Source organism: Lactuca sativa, chromosome 4 (assembly GCF_002870075.4).
Source record: "Lactuca sativa cultivar Salinas chromosome 4, Lsat_Salinas_v11, whole genome shotgun sequence".
In the NCBI taxonomy this organism is placed as follows: Eukaryota; Viridiplantae; Streptophyta; class Magnoliopsida; order Asterales; family Asteraceae; genus Lactuca; species Lactuca sativa.
Window position 1 is genome coordinate 100,039,780 of NC_056626.2, and position 7,718 is coordinate 100,047,497.

Below are 7,718 nucleotides of genomic sequence, written 5' to 3' on the forward strand. Positions count from 1 at the left end.
ATTGTGTCTCCATTAAGATCTTCATCTTTTCTATTTCTTATAAAGTGGAAAAATCGGAAATTGACTAGTTATGATGAGCAGGTGACTTGACACATTGGTATATGATACTCTATTCATCATATAACCCTTATGCATGACTAGGTTCAGTTTGTGACTTGCATATTGGTATACGATTCCATATAAGGATCAAATATACCTCAACCCAAATAAATAAAAAGCAAAAGATGATATTGCAAGGTGAGTTTACAAACCAGGGAAAATATATTTTCGTTAAGTCACGTTTTTATTCGTTTACCTTGATTAACATGTGGGGATGAGTACTTGTGGTAAAAATTGTAAACAATTAAAGTAGTGAAGGAAATATTTTTTAAGCTTACAAAGCAAGACCAATGTATTTACATTAAAAGCTCTTTTCAGCACATTACTAGAATTAAACATTAAACTTTGTGTTACAACACACAACCAAAGAAAATAATTTCACTCAAACTCCCATTTATAATTACGCAGCTTCTGCAAATCCAACTTTTGCATTACCATAATCAAATATAGTGTGGTATCGGCGCATAAACACATCATCCAATATCCTATTGTGTGACATAAATCAACCAAAACCCGTCAAAATTGGAGTTTGTTAGACAAGGCAAGATTGAAATGGACAAGCTTTGTAGGGTTATTTAACACAGTATAAAAAAAAACTACAATCTCAATCCAATACATGTCAAATACAGCAAAACAAAACAAAAACTATATATATATACCAGAGCGGGCCACAGGGAGGAGGAATGTCCATTGGAATGAAACCACTAATACACTCTGCGGTAGCACCCTCGCCAACCTTAAGAATGTACTGTTTTTAGACAAAAAAAAATTCAAGGGTATTTACGACATTTGACTAAAATTCAAACAATCATCAACTGAAAAAGGAAAAAAAAAAAAAAAAAAAAAGAATAACATATACATCATTGGCTGAAAGTTGAAATTCTTTGCCACCAACGGTAAATGAAATAGTAGGCAGAAAAGCAAGTTTTCCACAGTCAACTGTTGACTCTTCCATTGCTTTTGCACACGGAACCTGGTTACATAGTTGCAATGTGAAGTCATCATATGGAAATCAATAAGTTACATACAATAAAGAATATTAAAATTAGAACAACAAAAAAGAAAACACCACTTACATCGTTGCCTAATTTAAAAACGTTGTCTCGTGTTAGGTTTTCTGCAAGCTGGTTATGCAACCATTGCACTATAATCTCACATGCCATGCATGTGCGATTTTCCTGAAGTCAAGATGATACACCATCACTCATGTCTACCACACTCTTAATGCCAATGTTGAAAACATCATAAAACATTCTTACAATTATACATAAACGTCTACCACACTCTTAATGCCAATGTTGAAAACATCATACAACATTTTTACAATTATACATAAACGAAAACTACAAAAATGAAATTATTTAAAGCACCAAAAATGTATATTTTAAATAAAGTAAGGGACCAAAATAACAACTTATAAAATACCAACCATTTAACTTTAAAATGGTGAAGTATGAAAACGGTTAGATCATATGTTGAGGGATGGTTGAGGTCGAGAGCCTAAGAGAGCCTAGGATATACTTCAGTGCGTTAGTGTTGCGGCTTAGTGAGTTTTGATGCAATGGTTGAGGGAGTGACTTAGAGGATTCAGGAGGATTGCTAAGGAAAGTATGGATAAGTGTGGAAGGTATTATAAGGGTCGTACTACTGAAAGCATGGGATCCATACTCAAATCAGCGAGAGCCTTCGAGAATCTAAGGAGCTTATGGGAAGGGATTTTTGGGAAGTGTTCAGCTGGTCTTCAGGGTTTTTACGGTCTTTTGAGTTTAGCTAATAATGGATCACTAGCATTGGGAAGCGCAGGTTGTCATCATTTTGATTATTGGGGGGTTAGTGGGATTAGAAATCCTTTCAATCATGGGTGTTGTAAGAGCTTAGTCGAATCAAAGTGGGGGAGAATTGTCCAGGAATTCAAGAGCAGGAGCGGTTTGGAATCTTAGATGAGTTTCGCATTCCCGTAGGGAGGGGGGAGCCCAAGTTGGGCTTCCAGCTATGGTTCGAGTTAAGCTCAGGTGTCGGGCCGAGTGCATGCTCGACTTTGGATGTGTTCGAATTGATATATTAGCGGTAAAGCTCTAGGAGACAGTAGTGGCAAGGTGAAAGTGATATAAAAATGCGGCATGGCCCATAGTATTCACTAGTTAGCAGTTAAAATTGAAGTGTTGTAAGACTGCAGGGTGGTTTATAGCATTCACTAGCGGCCAGTTAGCATGAGAAGTGTTGTAAGATTGTAGGGTGGCTCGTAGCATTCACCGGTCCTTGTGCAGCGGTGAGATTGTGGAAAATTTGTGATTTGCTCACGGTTTTTTTCGGATGGTTTAGGCCAAGGTGGGTCTGTTCACATTGTTGTAGGAGGGCCACAACATGTTTGCAATCAGGAATTGATAGGTCGCGGGAGACCGGGTATGGGATAAGGCTATAGTTGGTCTTGTAGCATTCAGATTAGCATCGGGTTGATTTCGTGATGGTTCAGGTAATTATTGTCAGTCGAGGCTTTCTTTCGGAAGTCGTGTGAGGCGACTGTGGGAGTGTCGTTTAGCTCTGTAGTCGGGCAGAAATTTGGTATTTCAGATAATCGGCGGACAAGTTGGAACCAGGGAGGTCTCGGCTACTTGTGGGAAGCAGCCAGGAGCCAGCGTGGTGCTTCGGGCAGTAGTTGTGATTTGAGGTTTCATGTGGGAGTGGGTAACTGGTTGATTGGTAAATGCTTAGTCACTCGCAATGGGATTAAATAATCTCAGAGTGATTGATTTGACCTTGTTGCTCAGCTCTCGTATGAGTCTAACCGTTGCAGGGATGAATATTCTAGTCGACGGATTATCTGAGCCTTCTATCGAGTATAAGTGTTATGTAGTTGTATATGGTCAGTAGCTTTGTTCCCTTTCAAGCAGCGATGTGATCGGGGGTTGGAAGCATTTTGTTTGGTACAAAACTCTATGTGGTTGGCATGGTGTCAATTCGGTGTGGGAAGTCTGACAGGGAGTCAGACCATTGAGACTTTAGATTCAGATTCAGACAAGGAAGGATTGGTTTTTATTCAAGGGATTGAGGATTCGTTCTTCACCGGTCTTAAAGAACTATTCTAAGGATGGTTTCAGTAGCTTTGGTCAGGTCGTTGTATGATTAGGGTTGGAAGTGTTATGTTTGGTATGTTATTCATTGAGAGTTGGCATGGAGTTGTTCCAGCATGGACGGTCTGTCGGGGAGTCAGACCATTATAGATTTCAGGTCTCAGAAAGTAGAAGTGGTTTGCAAGGTCTAAAGGTTTGATTGTTGTCTTCGAGAAGGAAGTTTCGGTTTAGGTTTCGATTGACTTGGGAAGATTGTTTTATGCGCAGAGTTTTCAATTGTGTTCCTCAGGTTGTTTGTTTTGTTATGAGTGTTAGTAAGGAGCAAATTTGAGGACGGAATCCGATTTAAGTGGGGGAGAGTTGTAATGCCCGGAATCTAGATGGTTAACTGTTGAAAATAAGCCAGATTCAAGTTGAACTCAGCTAGTTGGAGGAGCCAAATCGACGTGATGACGATGAAGAATCGTGTGGATTTAATGGGCCAGCTCGACGAGTTGAGGAGCTTCAACTCGACGAGTATAAGTTGTTTTGGTCGCGAAGTTTAATGAGACAACTCGGCAAGTTGGCAGCTGCGGAGGAAACCCTAGTTTTAGGGTTCAAGCCATATAAATATGTCATTATGTCCCATGCCCTAGCCTCCTTAGCTCAGAAACCCTAAAACCTAACCCTTGCCATCCTTGTGTGTTCTTGACCTTATAAAGATCATTTTTTGTAGCTTGGATCCTTGAAAAGAAGAAGAGGAAGTTAGTGAAGAAGAGTTAGTGAAGCTTGAGCTTGAATATCCGAAATATCAACATTATTTAGCACTAATTTGAGGTATAAAGTTCATAACTTGCCTTGTATTTGCTTAGATCTCTTCTTGCGTTAGATTGTATGTTTGTATCCATGATTGGGTGGACATTGGGGGTATAGGACGTCCCAAGTGTTTATTCTTTCAGATCTATGATCTTCATGAGCTCTTTTGGCATAAAGTTGCCAACTTTATGGGTTTGAGGGCTTCATGCATCCATTAAGTCTTTCATTTAGCTCTTTTTGAGCTTTTGAGATCCTTCTAGTCATGCTTAAGCGAAAGGTGGAAACTTTACGTGGGTATCTAGCATTTTGGGGTCAGATCTGCATTTTGGGGTACTGTCTTTGATGATTAAGTGCTTAATGGTTAAGCTCTCAATCTTTTGAGTCTAGGGTTTGGGTTTGGACCCCTTTAGGTGGTTCCTAGGGGTAAAGTTGGAAACTTTACCCTTCTAGATCTCATATTGGTTTGAGATCTGAGTTGTGGATTCGTTTAAATCGATAATGATTGACTTAATGTTTTAAGATGTGAGTTTCGGGCGAACTCGGCGAGGTTATGGAAAAACTCGGCAAGTTGGCTCGACTTTTCTCGACTTCACGGATTGTTAAGTGAACTCAACGTTTTGAAGGATAAACTCGGCGAGTTGGGTCAACTCAGGCTGTTGACTTTGGCTTTTGACTTTAGCCTTTGACAAAGTTATCCTAAGGGGTATTTGAGCTAATCGGATTTGTAATCAAGAAAATTATGGGCTTAGGATAAGACCCATATGAGGTGGGCCCGACTTGGAAAATTGGGCCATTAGTGGGCTTTTATGGATCTAGTAGTTTTTGGCATTTTGGGCTTGAGTTGTTAATGGGCCCTCAGGATGCAAAGTGTTTGGACTAGAAAGAATGATTGGGCTATAAGGCAAGGCCATGTATGGGGTTTAGGCCCAATTTGGAAAATTGGGTCATTTGTTGATTAGTGGGCTTTTGGGTCTTTCCGATTGTAGTTTGGGTCATAAATTTGGTCGAGGCTAGGTAGGGGTAAAATGGTCTTTTTACCCCAAGTATGAAGTTGTGGTTATGGATTGGAAACCAATTGTTAATTGGGTGTTGCTTTGATCTGATAGTTCGAAGGAGTCGTTAGGGCAGCAGCTAGGGATTTCTTTCGGTGTGCTTCAGCATTCAAGGTAAGTTTCCTTACCGGGTTAGCGGGTCGAAAGCACCAATACCGGCCCATGTATATATTATGTTGTTAGTATGCTAGTTGTCTTTGTGACTCTTGCATATGCTCGTGCTTATATGTTTTCCGGGCTAAGGCCCGATGTCAGGCGGGGCCTGATGGATATTTGTATGCTATGTATCTCTGTGATTATTGCATGTGTATGTGTTTATTTCATATATGTTATTATACATTGGGCGGGCCCCGTTTTACCAAGTTCAGCTCGATGTCGGGCGGGGCCCACTATATGTTTATTGTATGTATGGTGTGTGGTATTTAGGGAACCCACTAACCTTCGCGCTTACGATTTTCAGTTATGTTTCAGCTACTCTAATTTTCAAATGAAAGAGCTCGGGATGATCGCAGCACATACATCCGTGTTTTCCACAATATGTGATCTTTGAAAAATAACTCTGATAAATGGTTATTTGAAATGCTTTTTTCAATGTTTGAACAACGTTACAATAGTGTTTTAATTATAATAAAAATGAAATTTTAACCCTTCATTTTTGGGATGTTTCAAAGGCGAACGTATGATTGTACACACTTATCAGTAGTTTAATGATTTCAGATTTTGCGATACTTTTCCTTATAACTCTCTCTGGTTTTGAATTATGGTGTACAAATAAAAGAGTTTTTCCTTGAACATTTATTTATGAAAATGTGTAACGTTTCTATTTTTAAAATAAAAGTTTTTTCTAAAAATAGGGACGTTATAAAAAATACTATACATAATGGTGATATCAATGTTACATTTTTGACTAACTTTTTCTCTTATATCAATCCATGTATGTTTATATTCATTTTTCATATCAAAATAATAATTCATTGATTCTTAGTTATTTAGGGATCTTTTTTAACAGTGGGACTACTTAATGTTAAAACCTTTGAGATTCGAATTTCACCATTCTCTTTGGAAGTGTTTTAATCTCAAAGGATTATCACTAGGTTATCAAGATGGTGGTTTTGGTTATCAGTTTCGATAACCATTTATACAAATTTAGAAATAACTTTTAGATTCACTTTATTGTCTTTGTCACCTAACTATTTTATATAATAACCACATTTTTAATTTTATTTATTATAGTTAGGAATGTAAACGAGACGAGACAACTCACGAGAAGCTTGAACCTTATTCGGAAAATACTCAAAATCGACTCGATTTTAATTGAGTCGAGCTCGAACTCGAGCTACTTGAGTACCTTATCGAGTTGAGCTCGAGTAGTGAGTTACTCAGCTCAGAAACCCCACTAGCTTAATTGAGTATTGATCGTATTACATTTGTACCTTTTATTTATTTTTAAATTAGTAAAACATTTCAATATTTTTAGCTTTTAGACACCGGTTAAGGCTTAAGAATTTAAGTTGCGTTTCAAAAGTTTTGAGAATGTTTCTTTTGATGTTTTGGATGTATTTAAAATGCATGAAATGGATGACTGATGGTACATTGACATTAGATGTTTTATTTTGAATTTTTTTGTTATTTTGAACAATTTAAAAGCATGTGAAATGTTTTTAATTCTTTATGCTTTTAAATTATTGTTTTTCTAATTTTTTTTTTTAATTTTAACCGAGTTGAATCGAGCTTGATAGTATCGAGTATTTCACGAGTCGAGTCTGAGTTTCAAATTTAGGTTCGAGGCGAGTCCGAATCAATCGTCGAGCTCGATTATTTTAGGCGAGTCGAGCTTCGAGCTTGGCAATACTCGACTCGTTTATAATGTAATTATAGTTTGGAAAATTTTATTCGGTTGTCTAGCTTCGACAAAAAATAATACAAAAAACTATATAGTTTTACTATTTATTTAACAATCCGTAGAGGCCCGCAAATATGGATGACATGATGCATATGTAAATTGAAAGAAATATTGAGATGGGTGTGGTGATGATGTCAAGGAATACAGTTATGGTCCTTGTCCGATATGTGTGTCATTCTAAGCCGGTCAACTAGGTTTGATAAGAATTTGATCGATGATCATCCACTAAAAAGGTTCTTTGGCTATCACAAAGAAGGTAGATGATATCTCCAAATAGGTGGACAATGGTAGTTTTGAGGTCGTAGCGATGATGTAACGTATGTTTTACAAATTGATAAGGAGGAAAAAGAAAATGAAACTAGTTTTGAGATTCTTCGACTCATCCTTGAGTCTTTAGTAATGGACTTGTATGATGATGTCCCTCCAGGTCAAGCCAAAGAGGGTCTCCTTTGATTGATGGGGATACGTACAAATTAAAGACAGATGAGGCTGCCAATTAAGTATGGGTTCCAGGACATGACCTAAGGGGTTCAAGTGGAGGATGGTACTTGTGGGAGGCGTTTGTCTCGAAAATGGGGCGGGGATCTTTGTGTTGAGCCAAAGGATATGGTAGAGATCAAGGAAAAGAGGGGTAAACACTAAGGTGCTTCATTGGTATTAAAGAGTGAATCTACTTGAAAGGGTTGAGTTGATACTGGTTGACTATCCATTGCTTGCAGTTCTGGTAAGGAGGTATACACGTTTACATAGGGTTATTGAGATACGTTAGGAGGTATATACACTTTCACATATAGTTGG